Genomic DNA, 25,472 nt, shown 5'->3' with positions numbered 1-25,472 from the left:
GAGACGTTTTTCTTAGTAAATTGTGAGATCCTCATTTTCATAGTGCTTGACTTTATGTTAGTTGAGTCGTTACGTTTTTCTTGGTTTTTATCTTGAGTTATAGAGTTGTTATACCTTTTTGTGGTTACCTTATTATTTACCCCTATTTTTCTAAGTAAAAACCTAACTTGTATTGTTCTATATCGCCTTGTATCACTCTCCATATGGCAGTTCAATGCCTCCTGTATTTAGTCCCTCTTTTTGATTATTGTGATCTTTTACTTATTGACTTCCATGATTCCCTGTTATGTGTATTTTTTTTTTAATTAATCTTAATTTGTTTATTTTTGTGATTTCCCTATTTGAGTTGATATCAGGACGTTCTGTTTTGTGACCTTGTGTTGTGCTGATATCTGATATTATTGGTTCTCTGACCAAACAATATCCTTTAGTATTTCTTGTAGCTTTGGTTTGGTTTTTGCAAATTCTCTAAACTTGTGTTTGTCTGTAAATATCTTAATTTCGCCTTCATATTTCAGAGAGAGTTTTGCTGGATATATGATCCTTGGCTGGCAGTTTTTCTCCTTCAGTGCTCTGTATATGTCGTCCCATTCCCTTCTTTCCTGCATGGTTTCTGCTGAGTAGTCAGAACATATTTTTATTGATTCTCCCTTGAAGGAAACCTTTCTTTTCTCCCTGGCTGCTTTTAAAATTTTCTGTTTATCTTTGGTTTTGGTGAGTTTGATGATAATATGTCTTGGTGTTTTTCTTTTTCGATCAATCTTAAATGGGTTTCGATGAGCATCTTGGATAGATATCCTTTCATCTTTCATGATGTCAGGGAAGTTTTGTGTCAGGAGTTCTTCAACTATTTTCTCTGTGTTTTCTGTCCCCCCTCCCTGTTCTGGGACTCCAATCACCCGCAGGTTATCCTTCTTGATAGAGTCCCACATAATTCTTAGGGTTTCTTCATTTTTTTTAATTCTTTTCTCTGATTTTTTTTCAGCTATGTTGGTGTTGATTCCCTGGTCCTCCAGATGTCCCAGTCTGCATTCTAATTGCTCGAGTCTGCTCCTCTGACTTCCTAGTGCGTTGTCTAGTTCTGTTATTTTATTGTTAATCTTTTGGATTTCTACATGTTGTCTCTCTATGGATTCTTGCAACTTATTAATTTTTCCAGTATGTTCTTGAATAATCTTTTTGAGTTCTTCAACAGTTTTATCAGTGTGTTCCTTGGCTTTTTCTGCAGTTATCCTAATTTCATTTGTGATATCATTAAGAATTCTGTAAATTAGTTTTTTATATTCTGTATCTGATAATTCCCAGATTGTATCTTCATTTGGGAAAGATTTTGATTCTTTTGTTTGGGGGGTTGGAGAAGCTGTCATGGTCTGCTTCTTTAAGTGGTTTGATATGGATTGTTGTCTCCGAGCCATCACTGGGAAACTAGTGTTTCCAGAAAATCCGCTAAAAAAAAAAATGCAGTCAGATCCCTATCAGAGTTCTCCCTCTGGCTCAGGCTATTTGGATGTTAATGAAGCCGCCTGGGGAGGGTGGGGGAGGGAACAGAGAGATAGGAGAGTAGCACCTCAGAATATAGCCAGAGTTGCTTGTCTTGCTTGGAATGACTATTATATCTGAGATTCCCGCGGGCGCGTCGCCTATGTGTGCTAGCTGTGTGGAGATTGCCCCCAGGGGTTCTGGCCCGCTGGAGTCAAGGTCAGAACCTCCGCTTCCAGCCCCATGCCCAGCGTCAAGGCTCCCCTACTGGGACGGTGCACTCTCGACTCCAAAATCAGTCGCTGCCTCCCGGGGACTTCTTGTCCCTCCAGCTGCGTGGCCGTGCCACCTCCGAGAACCAGTTGGGCCTCCTCCCGGGATTAGTTCAGATGGGTGGAGCAGGTCCCCGTGCTTGTGCCGTGACCGAGTGTCCCGGCTGGGACACTGTTCTCCCCGCTCCAATGCCAGTCGCTGCCTCCCAGGGACTTCTCCTACCGGCTGCGTCCCACGCTGCCCGCGCGACCCGGCTGGTCCCCTTCCTGGGGTTAGTTCAGGGGGGTGGAGCAACTCTCCGTGTTTATGCCATACCTGTGTCCAGTCCAAATCCCTGCGGGATGGTTCCCCGGCTTGAACGCTGCTCTTTCTGCTCCAGGACCAGTCACTGCCTCCCGGGGAGTTCTCCTAGCGGCTGCGTCCCACGCCGCCCGTGGAACCGGCTCGTCCCCCTCCCGGGGTTAGTTCAGGGGGGTGGAGCAGCTCTCTGTGCTTGTGCCGTACCTGACTGGTACGCTGGCTCCAGGCTCTGGAAACAGTCGCTGCTTCCCCGTATTAGTTCGTTCTCTGTCTCTAAATCTGTGTTTGTTGTTCAGGGTTCGTAGATTGTTATGTATGTGATCGATTCACTTGTTTTTCCATGTCTTTGTTGTAAGAGGGATCCGAGGTAGCGTCTGCCTAGTCCACCATCTTGGCTCCGCCATCTCGAGTCAATCTCTTTTGAGACATAAAAGATAGAAGCAAGCAGAGAGAAAGAGAGACCTCATAGCACCAAGAAAGTAGTGCTAGGAGCAGAGTATGTCCTTTGGACCTGGGGTCCCTGCACTGAGAAGCTCCTAGGCCAGTGGAAAATTGATTACAAGGACCTTGCTCCAGAGCTGACAGAGAAAGAAAGCCTTTCCCTGGAGCTGGCACACTGAATCCAGATTTTTAGCCTAAGAGACTTTTTTTTGGGGGGGGGGGTGGCTGAGAAAGAATAAATATCTGCTTGTTAAAGCCATGCACTTGTGGTATTTCTGTTATAGCAGCACTAGTTAACTAAGACACAGGGTAATCCCATTTGGTCCAGGGATAAAAGCTGCCAGTTTTTGCATACCTACTACGTGCCGGGAAATATGCTATATTATCTCTAATCCTTAAACCCTCTTGCAAGTTTTAACAGTCCTATCTGTCAGATGGGGAACACTGGTGGTTTGGTGGTAGAATTCTCGCCTTCCATGTGGGAGGCCTGGGTTTGATCCCTGGCCAATGCACCTCATGCACAGTCACTACCCATCCATCATTGGAGGCTTGGGTGTCGCTTGATGCTGATCAGGTTTAAGCGGAGCTTCCAAATTAAGGCAGATTAGAAAAAAATGCCTGACAATCTACTTCTAAAAATCAGCCAATGAAATCCCTATGGGTCACAATGGTCCTATCTGTAACCACCATGAAGATGGTGCAAGACCAGGCAATATTTCGTTCCATTGTACATGGGGTCACCATGAGTCAGGGGCTGAATCAATGGCAGCTAAAAACAACAACACATTTGTCAGATGAGGAAACTGAGGGTCTTATCCAAGGCCATACAGATACAAGGTGCAGAGTTGAAATTCACCTGTGGCTGGTCTTACTCCAAACCTGTGCTCATGCTCTCACATGGCCTTGGGAAAGGGAAGCTGCTCCTGGCTCAGGGCCCTGACAGAGGAGTGGCTCTCCCTGAGAGTGGCTGGGTGGGCCAGGGAGAGCTGGTTCAGCACAGCCTGCCAGGAGCCAGAATTCAGATCAGGCCCCAGAATTGCCCCAGTGGGGAAAAGGGGATATTGAGCCCAGGCCATGGGCCACCCAGACACCCAGAGGTGAGAGTGAGAGATTGGAGGGAAGCCTGGGATAGTGCCTTTTTATAGAACTGTAATGGAGTCCACTAGTAGTTGTGGCTCCATCAATGTTACACTATCTGATCCATTTTCCTGAGTCACTGCAGGAAGGGCCACCTGCAAAATCATACCCAGAAAGGGGGAAAATTCAGAAATGCCTCAAGTGCCAGCCTATTTAATCCGAAAAAAGAATGAGAACTTCTTAAGCTATTCTCTGTCACACTGCCCAAATCGTGCAAAATTCAAGAAAACTTGGTTAGTGTTGGTGATCCTAGGCTCTGTGGATACAAAGAAGTTAGTACGGGTGCATCTGTGAGCCCACAAGACCATGGGCTCCTCCAAGGCAACAGCTCCACTTTGGCCAGGTTTACCTCCAATGGCCAGCACGTGCCTTGTGGCCTGGGACAGAATCAGACAGACTGAGGTTCTGATTCCTGCACCTCCTGGCCGTGTGCCCTTGGCTCCAACCCATCTGTCTTAGTTACCTTGTGCTACTGTAACACAAACACCACTGTGGTGGCTTTAGAGAACAGAAATTTATTTCCTCACAGGTCTGGAGGCCAAGAGTCCAAATCAGGGTCTCAGCCATGTCCATTTCTTCCTTGTCAATAGCCCTGGGTGTTCCTTTGTTCCTTGACTTGTAGATGGTTCTCACCTGGCATCTGCCCCTGACCGTGTGTGTGTCTCTGTGTCTATTCTGGTCTTCTTATAACTCAGAAGTGATTAGGTTTAAGATCCACCCTACACTGTTATGACCTCATTACCATAACAAAAGAAAAACCCTATTTCCCAACAGGGCCACAATCACAGGTACAAGGGCCAGGAATTCAACACATATTTCGGGGGAGGGCACAATTCAACTGATAACACCATCTGAGCCTAAGTCTCCCCCTCTGTGAAATGGCATCTAAAAACATTGCCTCTTGGAGTTGTGGGGGTTAAATAACATAATGTGGGCAAAAGACTTAGCCCAGTCTCTGGCACAGAGTTGGGTCCATGGTAGCCGAACACGGGGGATATTCCTCTGTGAGCATGGCATGGACCCATGAGGACCCTGACAGCCGAACCGGTGTGTGCGCATCTCAATCCCTGCCTCCCCTCCAACAGGGAGCCCTGTGTGCTGTGTGGACAGGTGTGTGCCCATCTCCATCCCTGCTTCCCTTCAACAGGAAGCCCTCTATGGTGTGGGGACAGGTGTGTGCTCATCCCCATCCCTACCTCCTCTCCAACAGGGAACCCTCTGTGGTGTGGGAACAGGTGTAAGAACTGAGGACCAGACTGGCTCAAAAGACCTTTTTAGTAATCAGGAGATGGGACGGTAAATTTGGCCCCAAACAAACAAAAAAACCATTGCTGTCAGATTGATTATGACTCATAGCGACCCCATGTGTGTCAGAGTAGAACTGTGCTCCACAGGGTTTCAAAGGCTGACTTTTTGGGAGATCACCAGGCCTTTCTCTTGAGGTTCCTCTGGGTGGACTTGAACCTCCATCCTTTCAGTTAGCAGCTGAGCATGTTAACTGTTTGTACCACCCAGGGTCAATTAAATTCAGTCCAGGCCTAGAGTTTGTAAGAGGAGCTTCTCTCTCCCTACCAGACAAACCTTATCATAGCCAAAAGAAGGATAAATCTGGCTGGGCCACTTCCCTGCTCGAAAGTCCTTGCTTCCTCCCCAGTGACCTCACTTGGTATCACAACACTGCCTTCCACTCTCACAAACCTACACACCTCCTGTGTACTGTCCAGTGGAGTAGAAAGAGAAAAGGCTGGTGTCAGGAGTCCTGAATTTTAGGTCCAAATTTGTAGCTAGCTGTGTGACCTTAGGAAAATCTCTCCCTGTCTCTGCACCTCTGCTTCCCCAGACCAGACTCCTTTCTTCCTTCTTTCACTACATGCATTACTACTGAGTGCCTACTATAGGCTGGATGATCCAAAAGGACTCTTCTGTGATTTTTTTTTTTACACGGTTCAGTTTATTGCACTGGGAAAAATTTTTTAGGAACGTACAGGAAAAGCATTAAGATGAAAATAAAAATGTCTCCTTAATCACGGTACCTGGAGATAGTGTGTTTCCTCCCAGGCTTTGACTTTTGAATTTACATTTCTGTAGACTCTGAGAATGAAGCGCTTCTTTGGAAAGTGTTTTTGATAGCTTTGAAAAATGCAGGGCTGTGATCCCTGCCCTCTGTCTCACCAAGGTGACCAATCTCCAGTCTTCTAACAAAGAGGTGTCAGCATGAAGCTGGGACACAAGTGGATGTTTCTTGGACCATAGCTCTGGGTTTCCTTTAAATTTCTCCTCCAGACTTCCAGCCAACATGGCACCATAGACAGAAGCACCACGCTGACTCTACAGCAAAGACCCAGAAAACTAAGTAAAAAAAAAAAAACAGAGACAAACATTATTCCTGGAACCTAAATTGTCAAATGAAGAGATAAAGAACTAGGCCAAACACCGAATGCAATAAGAAACTGGCAGAGGACAGAGAGCAAGGAGAGATACCTGCAGAGGGACCCATTGCTAAAGCAGCACAGATCCACCACCTTGGACTCCTGCCGGGGCATCGGCAGACAGGGAGCACTGGAAAGCAGCTTCGAGGAACTCCCAGTCAGAGACAGAACACCCAGTAACCACCCCCCCCACCCTTTATCTCCCCGCCACTCTACCTCCAAGCTCGCTGGCTGGCTGTGGTGGCTCAGCCAGCCAGGAAATGCAGCGTCTGTGCTGCTTGGGTTTACCCCACCCACGCTGGAGATTGGAGGACAGGGAGTACAAGAAAGCAGCTTCACAAAGTTCCCAGCAGGAGACAGAGCACCCAGTAATGAGCAATATACCCTTTCCTAACCCCGCCTTCTTCTTCCTGCCTTTGGCCTCCTCTGCTTCCTGCCGGTGGCACTCTCTTGGCCGGGAGGCAACTGCTTGGGCCTCAGGCTGCTTGGATTTCCCTTCCCATGCTGGCCAGTCTCCTGAGCTGGGTGGCGTTGGTTCTTTCTGTCTCTTTTGGTTTCTTCTTTGCCTCCTACCACCTCCCCATCCTTTCTTTGGAACACCTGGCTCTGCGTGCCATCCTTGCGTCTTAGAGAAAGGCTGTGAAGCCACGCTGGGTTGGGAAACCACTCCTCCAGCCCAGGACACCACGCTGGTGAGATCCCTGGGGCCTTTTTTTGCCTTGTTTTGCTTTGTTCTGTTCTGTTTTGTTTGTTTTCTTTTTCTTTTCACAGCTTGGGAGCCCTTTCTAGCTGGGCTGCACTGCACAGCTTAGGAGCCACTCCCCCAGTCTCCACAGCCACATAGCTGGGATCCCTGGAAGCATTTCTTTTTTTCTTTTCTCTCTCTTTTTCCCTTTCTGTCTCTCCTTATTTCTCAGTTCTCGTATCTCTACAATTTATCTTCTTTCCTGAATACCTGGTGCTGTGTGACATCTATACCCCCTCTAGCCAGGCTATACTGTGCAGCCTGGAACCCACTTCCCCAGTCTTAGCAGCCCCACTGGTGGGAATCTGGGACTCCTGGGGGCTTTTGTTTTTTCTTTTTGAAATTTTTATCTAGTTATTTTTTTCTTTCTATTTCTCTTTTTCTTTTTGCTCTTCTCCATTTCTCAGTTTCTTTTCTCTCCACACCAATGGCAAGCTCCTTTAGCATTCTTTTTTTTCTTCCTTTCTTTGCTTGTTTGTTTTTAGCTCCTGTTTCTCTCTCCTCTCTCTACTCTTTTCCATACCCCTATTAGCTCCACATGTCACAACCTCCCCCCTCTTTCCTGCCTACCTGCAATGTGCACTGAACATCACTTCCCCAAGCAGCACAGGCATGGCCTACTGTAACCTGCCTAGCACTGATTTCTGGCCCACCGTCAGTCCTAGTACGTGCCACAAACAATCCAATCCATCCCAGCCCCTCCCCTTCAACTGGACCTGCCCTGCTGGACCATAGCTGATTCGCTGCCCCTGCCCATTGGACAAGGAGGTGAAAAGTATTGTGACTACAGATGAACAAACTACAATGAATGCACAGCCCGCCTGCTCAGACATAACCAAATTAAACAAAATCAGGATGAAACAAACAAATCTACAATCAAGAAATGAAGAAAATAACTATTGAATGTCCTGGAGACAGTAGACAACATCAAAACATAAAGAAAAAAAAAAAAAGACATGATAGTTCCAGCAGGCATCCAAAATAAAAGACCAGATGACTTTCCAGTAGAAGAAAAGGCACTAGAACTACCTTTCAGGGAATTCAAATCTCTAATATTCAGAGCAATCCAAGAGCTGATGCAAAAAGCAGACAAAAATGTAGAAAAAATAGACAAATTTATGGAAAAGGCAGACAAATTCATGGAAAATACAGACAAAAAATGGAACAATTCAGGAAAGTAATATGGAACAAAAATGACAAAATAAACTCACAACCAGAAATCATATAGAAACAATTACAAATCCAAAAGATAAACAACAAGAATTCAGAAATGGACAGTATCATAGAAGGGCTGAGGAGCAGGTTTGAAATGATGGAAGACAGAATCAGAGAGATTTGAAGCCCAACACTTGGATACAACTCTGAGGGAAGATCAGAAAAAAAGAACAAAGAAAAATGAAGAAACCCTGAGAACTATGTGGAATACAATTAAAAGCAAAAATTTGCTAGTGATCAGAGTTTCAAAACAGGGAGAGAAAATGGAAAACTCAGAGAAGATCATTGAAGAACTCCTGACAGAAATCTTCTCTAACATCATGAATTATGAAAAGCTGACCATCCAAGAAGTTCAACAGACCCCGTATAGCATAGACCACAAAAGAAAAACACCAAGGCATATCATAATCACACTCTCTAAAACTAAAGATGAAGAAAAAATCCTGCGAGCAGCTCGAGAAAAACAAAAAGTCACATACAGAGGAGAAACAATAAGATTAAGCTCTGATTATTTGGTAAAAACTATGCCGGCAAGAAGGCAGTGGGATGACGTATATAAAACCTTGAAAGAAAAAGATTGCCAACCAAGAATAATATATCCTGTGAAACTTTTGTTCAAATATGATGATGAAATTAGGACATTTCCAGATAAACAGAAATTAAGGGAATATGTAAAAACCAAACCAAACTTACAAGTATTATTAAAGGGAGTCCTTCAGTCTGAGAACAAACAACACCAGACCACAGCCTGAGTCTAGGAGGCAAGATTGTACCAGCCAGATACCAACCTAGGAAATGAACTCTCAAGGACTATCCAAAACCAGAACAATTGCAACAGGGAACCAGAGAGGTTAATCTGTAAATGACATAAACAGTATAGGTATAGAACTTTGTAATGGAGAGGAAGGCAAGGGGATACCAAGTAATAGTAGACTGGTTCAAACCTAAGAAGATAAGGATAAATTTTAAGTAAAGCACAAAGAAAGTTAACAAACCTACTTATCAAAATAAAGAAGAAAAACATAAAGTCTCAAAAAAAAAATCTACAAAAAGAATAAATGCAAAAGAAAACCACAAACAAAAGGCCCTCAGCACAGGATAGTAAGAGGAACAAAGAAAATGTTAGCACTACAAAAAAAAGCACTACAAAATGACAGCAATAAACACACCTATCAATAATAACACTGAATGTAACATAAAGAGATGCAGGTGGCAGAATGGATTAAAAAAAACAGGATCTATCACTATGCTGTCTACAAGAGACACACTTTAGAAACAAAGATGTAAATTTATTAAAAATCAAAGGATGGAAAAAATATCTCAAGCAAATAACTACCAAAAATGAGCAGGAGTGGCAATACTAATCTCTGATAAGATAGACTTTAAAACAGAATCCACCAAAAAAGACAAAGAAGGGCACTATATAATGATTAAAGGGATGATCCATCATGAAGACTTAAACATAATAAACATCTATGCACCCAATGATAAAGCTCCAAAATACATAAAACAAACTCTAACAGCACTGAAAACAGAAATTGACAGTTCCACAATAATAGTAGACTTCAACACACCACTCTCAGTAAAAGAAGAACATCTAGAAAGAAACTCAGCAAAGATACAGAAAAGCTAAAGAGCACAATCAGACAACTTGACCTCATAGACATATATAGAACACTCCACCCAAAGTACACATTCTCTTTCAACGCACATGGAACATTTTCCAGAAAAGACCACATCTTAGGCCACAGAGCAACCCTCAACAAAATCCAAAACATTGAGATAATACAAAGTATATTCTCTGACCACAATGCTGTCAAAGTAGAAATTAACAACAGGAAGAGCAAGGAAAAAAAAAAATCAATTACATGGAAACTGAATAACACCCTGCTTAAAAACCACTGGGTAATAGAAGAAATCAAAGATGGAATCAAAAAGTTTGAAAACACATCATACCAAAGCCTTAGGAACACAGCAAAGGCAGTCCTCAGAGGTCACTTTGTAGCACTAGATGCATACATAAAAAAAGAAGAGGCTGAGGAGGAAAGGTTAACAAGAGACCTCTAGTCTCAGAGCTGTTTTCCAGACTCTGCATGTCTCTGTGCGTGAAGTAGAAACTGCCATCGCACCTGCCCGTGTATTTAGTCGGGATAAACATCACCTGATAAGTTAACGCTGATTCATTCATTCTTGAAACACCTATTCAAGGCGGAGCCAAGATGGCGGACTAGGCAGACGCTACCTCGGATCCCTCTTACAACAAAGACACGGAAAAACAAGTGAATCGATCACATACATAACAATCTACGAACCCTGAACAACAAACACAGATTTAGAGATGGAGAACGAACTAATACGGGGAAGCAGCGATTGTTTCCAGAGCCTGGAGCCAGCGTAGAGTCAGGTATGGCACAAGCACAGAGAGCTACTCCACCCCCCTGAACTAACCCCGGGAGGGGGACGAGCCGGTTCCACGGGCGGCGTGGGACGCAGCCGGTAGGAGAAGTCCCCGGGAGGCAGTGACTGGTCTTGGAGCAGAAAGAGCAGCGTCCAAGCCGGGGAACCGTCCCGCAGGGATTTGGACTGGACGCAGCAGATTTTCTGGAAAAACTAGTTTCCGAGTGATGGCTCGGAGAACAACAATCCATATCAAACCACTTAAAGAAGCAGACCATGACAGCTTCTCCAACCCCCCAAACAAAAGAATCAAAATCTTTCCCAAATGAAGACACAATCTTGGAATTATCAGACACAGAATATAAAAAACTAATTTACAGAATGCTTAATGATATCACAAATGAAATTAGGATAACTGCAGAAAAAGCCAAGGAACACACTGATAAAACTGTTGAAGAACTCAAAAAGATTATTCAAGAACATACTGGAAAAATTAATAAGTTGCAAGAATCCATAGAGAGACAACATGTAGAAATCCAAAAGATTAACAATAAAATTACAGAATTAGACAACGCACTAGGAAGTCAGAGGAGCAGACTCGAGCAATTAGAATGCAGACTGGGACATCTGGAGGACCAGGGAATCAACACCAACATAGCTGAAAAAAAATCAGAGAAAAGAATGAAAAAAAATCAGAGAAAAGAATTAAAAAAAATGAAGAAACCCTAAGAATTATGTGGTACTCTATCAAGAAGGATAACCTGCGGGTGATTGGAGTCCCAGAACAGGGAGGGGGGACAGAAAACACAGAGAAAATAGTTGAAGAACTCCTGACACAAAACTTCCCTGACATCATGAAAGATGAAAGGATATCTATCCAAGATGCTCATCGAAACCCATTTAAGATTGATCCAAAAAGAAAAACACCAAGACACATTATCATCAAACTCACCAAAACCAAAGATAAACAGAAAATTTTAAAAGCAGCCAGGGAGAAAAGAAAGGTTTCCTTCAAGGGTGAATCAATAAGAATATGTTCTGACTACTTAGCAGAAACCATGCAGGCAAGAAGGGAATGGGATGACATATACAGAACACTGAAGGAGAAAAACTGCCAGCCAAGGATCATATATCCAGCAAAACTCTCTCTGAAATATGAAGGCGAAATTAAGATATTTACAGACAAACACAAGTTTAGAGAATTTGCAAAAACCAAACCAAAGCTACAAGAAATACTAAAGGATATTGTTTGGTCAGAGAACCAATAATATCAGATATCAGCACAACACAAGGTCACAAAACAGAACGTCCTGATATCAACTCAAATAGGGAAATCACAAAAATAAACAAATTAAGATTAATTTTAAAAAAATACACATAACAGGGAATCAGGGAAGTCAATAGGTAAAAGATCACAATAATCAAAAAGAGGGACTAAATACAGGAGGCATTGAACTGCCATATGGAGAGTGATACAAGGCGATATAGAACAATACAAGTTAGGTTTTTACTTAGAAAAATAGGGGTAAATAATAAGGTAACCACAAAAAGGTATAACAACTCTATAACTCAAGATAAAAACCAAGAAAAACGTAACGACTCAACTAACATAAAGTCAAGCACTATGAAAATGAGGATCTCACAATTTACTAAGAAAAACGTCTCAGCACAAAAAAGTATGTGGAAAAATGAAATTGTCAACAACACACATAAAAAGGCATCAAAATGACAGCACTAAAAACTTATTTATCTATAATTACCCTGAATGTAAATGGACTAAATGCACCAATAAAGAGACAGAGAGTCACAGACTGGATAAAGAAACACGGTCCATCTCCTTGCTGCCTACAAGAGACACACCTTAGACTTAGAGACACAAACAAACTAAAACTCAAAGGATCGAAAAAAGTATATCAAGCAAACAATAAGTAAAAAAGAAGAGGAGTAGCAATATTAATTTCTGACAAAATAGACTTTAGACTTAAATCCACCACAAAGGATAAAGAAGGACACTATATAATGATAAAAGGGACAATTGATCAGGAAGACATAACCATATTAAATATTTATGCACCCAATGACAGGGCTGCAAGATACATAAATCAAATTTTAACAGAATTGAAAAGCGAGATAGATACCTCCACAATTATAGTAGGAGACTTCAACACACCACTTTCGGAGAAGGACAGGACATCCAGTAAGAAGCTCAACAGAGACACGGAAGACCTACTTACAACAATCAACCAACTTGACCTCACTGACTTATACAGAACTCTGCACCCAACTGCTACAAACTATACTTTTTTTTCTAGCGCACATGAAACATTCTCTAGAATAGACCACATATTAGGTCATAAAACAAACCTTTGCAGAGTCCAAAACATCGAAATATTACAAAGCATCTTCTCAGACCACAAGGCAATAAAACTAGAGATCAATAACAGAAAAACTAGGGAAAAGAAATCAAATACTTGGAAAATGAACAATACCCTCCTGAAAAAAGACTGGGTTATAGAAGACATCAAGGAGGGAATAAGGAAATTCATAGAAAGCAACGAGAATGAAAATACTTCCTATCAAAACCTCTGGGACACAGCAAAAGCAGTGCTCAGAGGCCAATTTATATCAATAAATGCACACATACAAAAAGAAGAGAGAGCCAAAATCAGAGAACTGTCCCGACAACTTGAACAAATAGAAACTGAGCAACAAAAGAATCCATCAGGCCCCAGAAGAAAACAAATAATAAAAATTAGAGCTGAACTAAATGAATTAGAGAACAGAAACACAATTGAAAGAATTAACAAAGCCAAAAGCTGGTTCTTTGAAAAAATTAACAAAATTGATAAACCATTGGCTAGACTGACTAAAGAAATACAGGAAAGGAAACAAATAACCCGAATAAGAAATGAGAAGGACCACATCACAACAGAGCCAAATGAAATTAAAAGAATCATTTCAGATTAGTATGAAAAATTGTACTCTACCAAATTTGAAAACCTAGAAGAAGTGGATGAATTCCTGGAAAAACACTACCTACCTAAACTAACACATTCAGAAGTAGAACAACTAAATAGACCCATAACAAAAAAAGAGATTGAAACGGTAATCAAAAAACTCCCAACAAAAAAAAGCCCTGGCCCGGACGGCTTCACTGCAGAGTTCTACCAAACTTTCAGAGAAGAGTTAACACCACTACTACTAAAGGTATTCCAAAGCATAGAAAATGACGGAATACTACCCAACTCATTCTATGGAGCCACCATCTCCCTGATACCAAAACCAGGTAAAGACATTACAAAAAAAGAAAATTATAGACCTATATCCCTCATGAACATTGATGCAAAAATCCTCAACAAAATTCTAGCCAATAGAATCCAACAACACATCAAAAAAATAATTCACCCTGATCAAGTGGGATTTATACCAGGTATGCAAGGCTGGTTTAATATCAGAAAAACCATTAATGTAATCCACCACATAAATAAAACAAAAGATAAAAACCACATGATCTTATCAATTGATGCAGAAAAGGCATTTGACAAAGTCCAACACCCATTCATGATAAAAACTCTTACCAAAATAGGAATTGAAGGAAAATTCCTCAACATAATAAAGGGCATCTATGCAAAGCCAACAGCCAATATCACTCTAAATGGAGAGAACCTGAAAGCATTTCCCTTGAGAACGGGAGCCAGACAAGGATGCCCTTTATCACCGCTCTTATTCAACATCGTGTTGGAAGTCTTAGCCAGGGCAATTAGGCTAAACAAAGAAATAAAAGGTATCCGGATTGGCAAGGAAGAAGTAAAGTTATCACTATTTGCAGATGACATGATTATATACACAGAAAACCCTAAGGAATCCTCCAGAAAACTACTGAAACTCATAGAAGAGTTTGGCAGAGTCTCAGGTTATAAAATAAACATACAAAAATCACTTGGATTCCTCTACATCAACAAAGAGAACACCGAAGAGGAAATAACCAAATCAATACCATTCACAGTAGCCCCCAAGAAGATAAGACACTTAGGAATAAATCTTACCAAGGATGTAAAAGACCTATACAAAGAAAACTACAAAGCTCTACTACAAGAAATTCAAAAGGACATACTTAAGTGGAAAAACATACCCTGCTCATGGATAGGAAGACTTAACATAGTAAAAATGTCTATTCTACCAAAAGCTATCTATACATTTAACGCACTTCCGATCCAAATTCCAATGTCATATTTTAAGGGGATAGAGAAACAAATCACCAATTTCATATGGAAGGGAAAGAAGCCCTGGATAAGCAAAGCACTACTGAAAAAGAAGAAGAAAGTGGGAGGCCTCACCTTACCTGACTTCAGAACCTATTATACAGCCACAGTAGTCAAAACAGCCTGGTATTGGTACAACAACAGACACATAGACCAATGGAACAGAATTAAGAACCCAGACATAGATCCATCCACGTATGAGCAGCTGATATTTGACAAAGGACCAGTGTCAATTAACTGGGGAAAAGAAAGCCTTTTTAACAAATGGTGCTGGCATAACTGGATATCCATTTGCAAAAAAATGAAACAGGACCCATACCTCACACCATGCACAAAAACTAACTCCAAGTGGATCAAAGACCTAAACATAAAGACTAAAACGATAAAGACCATGGAAGAAAAAATTGGGACAACCCTAGGAGCCCTAATACAAGGTATAAACAGAATACAAAACATTACCAAAAATGATGAAGAGAAACCCGATAACTGGGAGCTCCTAAAAATCAAACACCTATGCTCATCTAGAGACTTCTCCAAAAGACTAAAAAGACCACCTACAGATTGGGAAAGAATTTTCAGCTATGACATCTCCGACCAGCGCCTGATCTCTAAAATCTACATGATTCTGTCAAAACTCAACCACAAAAAGACAAACAACCCAATCAAGAAGTGGGCAAAGGATATGAACACACATTTCACTGAAGAAGATATTCAGGCAGCCAACAGATACATGAGAAAATGCTCTCGATCATTAGCCATTAGAGAAATGCAAATTAAAACTACGATGAGATTCCATCTCACACCAGCAAGGCTGGCATTAATCCAAAAAACACAAAATAATAAATGTTGGAGAGGCTGCGGAGAGATTGGAACTCTCATACACTGCTGGTGGGAATGTAAAATGGTACAACCACTTTGGAAATCTATCTGGCGTTATCTTAAACAGTTAGAAATAGAACTACCATACAACCCAGAAATCCCACTCCTAGGAATATACCCTAGAGATACAAGAGCCTTCATACAAACAGATACATGCACACCCATGTTTATTGCAGCTCCGTTTACAATAGCAAAAAGTTGGAAGCAACCAAGGTGTCCATCAACGGATGAATGGGTAAATAAATTGTGGTATATTCACACAATGGAATACTACGCATCGATAAAGAACAGTGATGAATCTCTGAAACATTTCATAACATGGAGGAACCTGGAAGGCATTGTGCTGAGCGAAATGAGTCAGAGGCAAAAGGACAAATATTGTATAAGACCACTATTATAAGATCTTGAGAAATAGTAAACCTGAGAAGAACACATACTTTTGTGGTTACGAGGGGGGGAGGGAGGGAGGGTGGGAGAGGGTTTTTTTATTGATTAATCAGTAGATAAGAACTGCTTTAGGTGAAGGGAAAGACAACACTCAATACATGGAAGGTCAGCTCAATTGGACTGGACCAAAAGCAAAGAAGTTTCCGGGATAAATTGAATGCTTCAAAGGTCAGGGAAGCAAGTGCGTGGGTCTGGGGAACATGGTTTGCGGGGACTTCTAAGTCAATTGGCAAAATAATTCTATTATGAAATCATTCTGCATCCCACTTTGAAATGTGGCATCTGGGGTCTTAAATGCTAACAAGCGGCCATCTAAGATGCAGCAATTGGTCTCAACCCACCTGGAGCAAAGGAGAATGAAGAACACCAAGGTCCCACGACAACTAAGAGCCCAAGAGACAGAAAGGGCCACATGAACCAGAGACCTACATCATCCTGAGACCAGAAGAACTAGTTGGTGCCCAGCCACAATCGATGACTGCCCTGACAGGGGGCACAACAGAGGACCCCTGAGGGAGCAGGAGATCAGTGGGATACAGACCCCAAATTCTCATAAAAAGACCAAACTTAATGGTCTGACTGAGACTGGAGGAATCCCGGCGGCCATGCTCCCCAGACCTTCAGTTGGCACAGGACAGGAACCATCGCCGAAGACAACTCATCAGAAATGAAAGGGACTGGTCAGCGGGTGGGAGAGAGACGCTGATGAAGAGTGAGCTAATTATATTAGGTGGACACTTGAGATTGTGTTGGCAACTCTTGTCTGGAGGCGGGATGGGAGGATAGAGAGAGAGGGAAGCCGGCAAAATTGTCAAGAAAGGAGAGATTGAAAGGGCTGACTCAAGAGGGGGAGAGCAAGTGGGAGTAGGGAGTGAGATGTATGTAAACTTATATGTGACGAACTGATTGGATTTGTAAACGTTCACTTGAAGCTTAATAAAAGTTATTAAAAAAAAAAAATCACCTATATGAGACCGAATGGTCAACAATTACTTTAAAACAAAGATGAAAATGTAAGGGGGCAGGGAGACTAGATTAGTAGAAGCAGAACAACCAGAATGGGAAAATAAGAATGCTCACATGTTGTGAAGAATGTAATCAATGTCAACTGTGGTGTAAACTTTCACCAAAAACACAATAAAATATATTTAAAAAAAAAAAAAAAAAAAGAAGAGAGGGACAAAATCAAAACATAAGTTACACACCTTGAACAAATAGAAAGAGAACAGCTAAAGAAGCCCACAGCCACCAGAACAAAGGAAATAATAAAGGTCAGAGCATAAATAAATGAAATAGAGAATAGAAAAAACAATAGACAGGATCAACAAAACCAAGAGTTGGTTCTTTGAGAGGATCAACAATATCGACAAACCACTGGCCAAAGTGACAAAAGAAAAACACGAGAGAACCCATATAACCCAAATAAGAAATGAAATGGGGGACATTACAACAGATCCAACTGAAATAAAAAGGATCATAGCACAGTATTATGAAAAACTATACTCCAACAAATTTGAAAATCTAGAGAAAATGGACAAATTTCTAGAGACATGCTAACCTACCCAAACTGACACAAAATGATGTTGAAAATCTGAACAGACCCATAACAAGAGAAGAGATTGAAAAGATAATAATAATAATAAAAAAAAAAACTCCCAACTAAAAAAACCCTGGCCCAGATGGCTTCACTGGAGAATTCTACCAAACATTCAGAGAAGAGCTTACACCAGTACTACTCAAACTATTTCAGAACAAGAAAAGGAAGCGATACTTCCAAATTCATTCTATGAAGCCAGCATAACCCTGATACCAAAACCAGGCAAAGACACCACAAAAAAAGAAAATTATAGCCCAATGTCTCTCATGAATATAGATACAAAAATTCTCAACAAAATTCTAGCCAATAGAATTCAGCATCACATAAAAAAAATAATACACCATGTCCAAGTAGGACTCATACCAGGTATGCAAGGATGGCTCAGCATTAGAAAATCAATCAATGTAATCCACCATATAAATAAAAGGAAAGAAAAGAATCACACGATCATCTCAATCGACATAGAAAAAGCATTTGACAAAGTTCAACACCCATTCCTGATAAAAACTCTCAATAAAATAGGTAGAGAAGGGAAATTTCTCAACATAATGAAGGGTACCCATGCAAAACCAATGATCAACATCATTCTTAACAGAGAGAGCCTGAAAACATTCCCCCTGAGAACAGGAACAAGGCAAGGATGCCCTTTATCACCACTCCTATTTAACATTGTGTTGGAAGTCTTAGCTAGAGCCATAAGGCAAGAAACAGAAATAAAGGGCATCCAGATTTGTAATGAAGAAGTTAAACTCTCCCTATTTGCAGATGATATGATACTGTACTTAAAAATCCAAAAGACTCCACCAGAAAACTACTGGAACTAATAGAAATATTCAGCTGAGTAGCAGGATAGAAGATCAACATACAAAGTCAGTTGGATTCCTATACACCAATAAAGAGAACGATGAAAAGGAAATCAGGAAAACAATACCATTTATAATATTTATAATAGCCCCTAAAAAAAAAAATACCAGGAATAAATCTAACCAAGGATGTAAAAGACCTATACAAAGAAAACTACAAAACAATACTGTAAGAAACCAAATGAGATCTACATAAATGGAAAAACATACCATGTTCATGGATAGGTAGGCTCAACATTGTGAAAATGACAGTTCTACCCAAAACAATTTACAAATAGAATGCAAACCCGATCCAAATACCAACAATATTCTTTAAAGAGATGGAAAAACTAATCATTAACTTTATATGGAAAGAGAAGAAGCCCCAGATAAGTAAAGCACTACTGAAGAAGAAAAATAAAGCAGGAGGACTCACACTACCTGACTTCCAAACCTATTATACAGCTACAGTAGGCAAAACAGCCTGGTACTGGTACAATGACAGATACATTGACCAATGGAACAGAATTGAGAACCAGGTGTAAATCCATCCACCTATGGTCACCTGACCTTTGACAAGGGCCCAAAATGTGTCAGTGGGGAAAAGACAGTCTTTTTAACAAATGGTGCTGGCAAAACTGGATGTCCATATGCAAAAAAATGAAACAGGACCCATACTGCACCCTATATAAAAACTAACTCAAAACAGATCAAAGGCCTAAATATAAAGTCAAAAACTACGAAGCTTATAGAAGAAAAAAATAGGATCAATGCTAGAGGCCATAATACATGCCATTAACAGGATACAAATCACAACCAACAACACACAAGCTCCAGAGGATAAGCTAGATAACTGGGATCTTCTAAAAATTAAACACTTATGCTCATCAAAAGACTTCACCAGAAGAGTTAAAAGAGAACCTATAGACTGGGGGGAAAAAATTCGCTATTACAAATTAGACGAAGGTCTAATCTCTAAAACCTACACTACAGTAAAAAGACAAATAATCCAACTAAAAAATGGGCAAAGGATATGAACAGACACTTCACCAAAGAAGACATTCAAGTGGCCAACAGACACATGAGAAAATGCTCATGATCTCTAGCCATCAGAGAAATGCAAATCAAAACCACAATGAGATACCATCTCACCCCGGCATTACTGGCACGAATCAATAAAACAGAAAATAACAAATGTTGGAGAGGCTGCGGGGAGATCAGTACTCTTATGCACTGCTAGTAGAATGCAAAATGATACAACCATTTTGGAAAATGATATGACAATTTCTGAAAAAGCTAGGAATAGAAATACCATATGATCCAGCAATCCCACTCCTAGGAATACATCCTAGAGAAATAAGAGTCTTCACACGAACAGATATATGTCCACCCATGTTCGTTTCAGTAAAAAGATGGAAACACCCTAGGTGCCCATCAACAGATGAACGGATAAACTGGTACATACACACAATGGAGTATTATGCAATCCTAAAAAACAACGATGAAACCGTGAACCATCACATAACTTGGATGCATCTGGAGGACATTATGCTGAGTGAAATAAATCAATCACAAAAGGACAAATACTGTATGAGACCACTACTGTAAAAACTCATGAAAAGGTTTACATACAAAAAGAAATAATCTTTGGTGGTTACGAGGGTGGTGAGGGGTGGGGATGGAAAAACACTTAATGGGCCATAGATAAGCTGTGACTTTGGTAAAGGGTAAGACAGTACACAGTACTGGGGAAGCAAGCACAGCCCGTACAAGGCAGGGCCATGATAGCTCCAAACTCCCCGAGGGACTGAATTGCTGGGCTGAGGGCTGTGCGGGCCATGGTCTCAGGGAACATCTAGCTCAATTGGTGTAACAGAGGTTTATAAAGAAAATATTCTACATTCTACTTTGGTGAGTAGCGTCTGGGGTCTTAAAAGCCTGTGTGTAGTCAGCCCTTCAGGAGCAAGGAAGAAAGAAGAAAACTAAAGACACAAAGGAAAGATTAGTTCAAAGGACGAATGGACCACATCTACCACTGCCTCCACTGGACTGAGTCCAGTACAGCGAGATGGTGCCCAGCTACCACCACTGACTGCTCTGACAGGGATCACAATAGAGGGTCCCGGGCAGAGCTGGAGAAAAATGTAGAACAAAATTCTAACTCAAAAAGAAAGACCAAACTTACTGGCCTGACAGAAACTGGAAAACCCTGATAGGATGGCCCCCAGACACGCTTTCAGCTCATTAATGAGGCCACTCCTGAGGTTCACCCTTCACCCAAAGAATGAACAGGCCCATGGAAAAAAACAAGACTAAAGGGGCACACCAGCCCTGGGGTGGGGACTGGTGAGTAGGAGGGAACAGGAAAGCTGGTAGTAGGGAACCCGAGGTTGAGAAGGGAGAGCGTTGACATGTTGTGGGGTTGTTAACTAATGTCATATAACAATATGTGTACTGTTTGATGAGAAACTAGTTTGTTCTGTAAACTTTCATCCAAAGTTCAATAAAAAAAAATTTCTCCTCCACACTCATACCCATCCACAGTCACATCTCTCCACACTAACACCTGTCCACATTCACACCTGTCCTCACACCCGTCCATGCTCACACCCACTCACAGACATACACACCCACAGTCATACCTGCCCACTCTCATACCCACCCACAGTCATACATGTCCACAGTCGCACTTGTCCACAGCATACCTGCCCGCAGTCATAATGGTCCGCACTAATACCTGTCCACAGTCGTACTTGTCCACACTCACACCTGTCCACACTCACAACCATCCACAGTCATACCTGCCCACACTCACACCCACTCACAATATCCATCCACAGTCATACCCGCCCACACTGATACCCATCCACACTTATACCCACCCATCCACAGTCACATCCATCACAGTAACACATGTCCATAGTCATACCCATCCACGCTCATACCTGTCCACACTCACACCCATCCACACTCATACCTGTCCACACTCATACCAGTCCACACTCATACCCATCTACAGTCAAACCCGATCACACTAAAACCCATCCTCACACCCATCCAAACTCACACCCATGCACACTCACACCTTCCACACTCACATCCACCCATGCTTACACCCATCCACACGCATACCTGTCCACAGTCACACCCGTCCACAGACATACCTGCCCACATTCATAAGCGTCCACACTAATACCTGTGCACAGTCAAAGCTACCCGCAGTCATATCTATCCACACTCATACCCGCCCAGAGTCATTCCCATCCACAGTCACACCTGCCCACATTAATACCCACCCACACTCATACCCATCCACACTCATACCCGTTCACAGTCATACGCATCCATGGTCATACATGTCCACAGCCATACCTGCCCACAGTCATAACCATCCACACTAATACCTGTCTACACTCACACTTGTCCACACACACAACTGTCAACAATCATAACCATCCACACTCATACCTGCCAAGTCATACCAGTCCACAGTCACACCTGCCCACATTAAAAGCCGTCCACATTCACACCCTTCCGTGCTCATACCCATCCACAGTCATACCTGTCCACACTCATACCCCTCCCGCTGTCATACCAGTCCACACTCATACCCATCCACTGTCATACTAGTCTACAGTCACACCCTTCCATAGCCACACCTGCCCATGACATGCCCGTACACACTAATACCTGCCAACAGCCATACCCATCCACAATCATACCCACCCACAGTCACACCATCCACACTCACACCTGTCCACTATCATACCCGTCCACACTCATACCCTTCCACTGTCATACCCATTCACACTTATAGTCATCCAGTCATATCCATCTGACTCATACCCATCCACACTCACACCCGTCCACACTCATATTCATCCACAGTCATACCCATGTACACTCATACCTGTCCACACTCATACCCATCCACATTCATATCTGTGCACACTAATACCCATCCACACTCACCACACTGGTCAACACACCCACCTACACCCACACCCATCTACACTCACACCCATTCACACTCACACCTGCCCACTGTCACACCTGCTGACACTCACACCACCCATACCACACTCGCCTACATTCATACCCATCCACACTCATACCTGCCCACATTCATACCCATCAACACTCATATCCATCCACAGTCACACCCGTCCACAGTCATACCCATCCACACTAGCACCCATCCACAGTCACATCCTCCCATAATCATATCCACCCATATTCATACCCGCCCACACTCACACCTGCCCATGGTCATATTGGTCCACCGTCATACCTGTCCACAGTCATACCTGACCATAGTCATACCTGCCCACACTCATATCCGCCTACACTCATACCTGCCCATAGTCATACTCTTCCACACTCACACCTGTGCACACTCATACCCAAGCACACTCATACCCATCCAATCAACCTGCCCACACTCACACCTGCCCACTGTCACACCTGCTGACACTCTCACCCGCACACACCTATACCTGCTACACTCACACCTGCCCACATTCACACTGACCCACACTCATATCCATCCACAGTCACGCCCATCCACAGTCATATCTGCTCACACTCATACCTGCCCACACTCACACCCACCCATACTCATATTCACGCACAGCTTTACCCATCCACGCTCGTACCTGTCCACACTCACACCTGTCCACAGCCACATCCACCCATAGTCACACTCATTCACAGTCATACCTGTCCACGGTCATACCCATCCACCCTCATACCTGTTCATATTTATACCTGCCCACAGTCATACCTGCTCTCCCTGCCATCTCCACCTCTCGCAAAGAGCCCATAGGAGAATCCAGAGCTTCTGTGAGAGAGGTACGTACTGTGGAGGAAAAAACATGAGCTTTGACTCCAAACAGGTCTGGTTCCAATCCCAGCTCTGCCCTTTCCCTGCTATGTGACCTTGGGAAGTTACTTAATATCTCTTAACTTTGCTGTCCAATATCTCTTCAGTGGAGAGAATAAATTTCTGCCAGTCATAGTTGTTGTAAGGATTAAATAAAATGACACAGTGATGTTTCTGGCCACATACTGTTGTTGTTGCTGTGTTGTTGTGTGCCGTCAAGTTGATTCCAACTCATAGCAACCCCATATGACAGAGTAGAACAGCCTGATGTGGTTTACTAGGCTGTAATCTTTATGGGAGCAGATCAATAGGTCTTTTCTTCCACTGAGATGTTGACTGGGTTCAAACTGCTGGCTTTTCAGTTTGCAGCTGAGCATTTAACCATTGCACCACCAGGGCTCCTTGGCCACATACTCCCATTGCCGTTGAACTGGGACTGACTCATAACAGCCCTAAAGGACACAGTAGAACTGCCCCATAGGGTTTCCAAGGAGCAAACTGCTGGTGGATTCAAACTGCTGACCTTTTGGTTGGCAACTGAACTCTTAAACCCTATGCCACCAGGGCTCCATACCAGCATCTTATATGTAATGGTACTGCTTTATGTAATATGAGATACTAGCTAGGTCATCCTTAAATGAGATAATCCATAGAAAGTGTTAGGATGCCGCCTGGGTAAGAACTCCACATCTAATAGGAACAGCTTCAATTTTTATTTCCTTTCTGTGGCCTCCAGGTGACAGCATAGGGCTGTGGATCCAGAACCCTCTCCCTCCTCAGTCTGTCACCTCAGAGACGGTGAGTGCTGGCAGAGCCTTAGGTGACAATAGTTACCCAGTTGTTTACTGGGCTCTCACCATGCTGTGTGGAGCACTTAACACAATACAAAAAAAAAAAAAATGCCTCATTTCAATCCTTATAAGGGCCTTATGACAGAGATGAGGTTACTTTCCATGCACAGAGGAGGAAGGGGGAGGGGCTCAGGTGGGAGGAACAACTTTCTACAGGGCCTATGCACTAAAGGAAGCATATTCTGACTCACAGCGACCCTATAGGACAGAGTAGAACTGTCCCATAGGGTCTCCAAGAAGCAGCTGGTGAATTTGAACTGCACACTTTTTGGTTAGTCGTGAGCTCTTACCCACTGTGCCACCAGGGCTCCCATCCTCTCTTAAGTGGGGATAAAAATAGTCATACCTCATAGAGTTGATATGAGGGTTTATTGAGATAATACATTTAATGTGCTGCTTGAAGCAATGACAAGCAATCAGAGTTAGCTATGGTGTGATGGTTAAGATTGTCCGTCACCTTGGCTGGGCCATGATTCTCAGTGTCTTGGCTGTTGTATAATATGATCATTTCCCTGTTGAAATTTGATACGTGATCACCCCCATGGTGGATCTGCTGTGGTACTGGTGAGGGTGGGGCCTGTGGCAGCTCACTGACCCTCTGAGCCTTCATCTTTCTGCCTGCAGCCACCTAGCTCTTGCTGCTCACCTTGCTGGGGTTTTTGCTTGTTCTATATTCTACAGCTGGCTCCTGTTCATCTGGTTCTTAGGACTTGAGCTAACAGCTTGCCTGCCGACCTTGAGATCCATCAATCTTCACAGCCTGCTACAGCCCTGCTCTCCGGCCTGCTGATCTTGGGTTCACCAGCCCCTGTGCCAACATGAATCAGGAGACTCTTCTTTCCTGCCCCATGGACTTCGGATGTTACAACCTCTAAAAACTGAGTGAGCCATTTCCTTGATATAAATCTCTCTCTCTTTCTCTCTTTTTCTATGCTTTTCTGTTTTTTTCTCTCTAGAGAACTCAGCCTAAGATACATGGTTAGTCTAAAATATCTACCAGCCACCCTACCTTCACCTCAGTGATTACCATGGCCTTCTTCACCTGCTCCCCCAGGTCTCCCGCCTCTGCAGGTGTGCCCCATTGCCCCAGGGACAGAGGCTGAGAGATACCATGGCTGGCAGCTTCTGGGCCCAGTGAGCCCTGGAGGGCTTTGCAGGGCCTGGAGCTGCTGTAAGAACTCACTTCCCTGCCCATCAACAATCCTGGCTGGGGAGAGGGCTGAGAACCTACAGCTCAGAGAAGGAGCAGTGTGAATGGGGGAGAGTTGCAAGGTGTGGACATGAGTAGGTATGAGG

The sequence above is a fragment of the Elephas maximus genome, chromosome 12 (assembly GCF_024166365.1).
Source record: "Elephas maximus indicus isolate mEleMax1 chromosome 12, mEleMax1 primary haplotype, whole genome shotgun sequence".
In the NCBI taxonomy this organism is placed as follows: Eukaryota; Metazoa; Chordata; class Mammalia; order Proboscidea; family Elephantidae; genus Elephas; species Elephas maximus.
The sequence above is the reverse complement of the archived record's forward strand: the minus strand, read 5'-3'. Positions refer to the sequence as shown.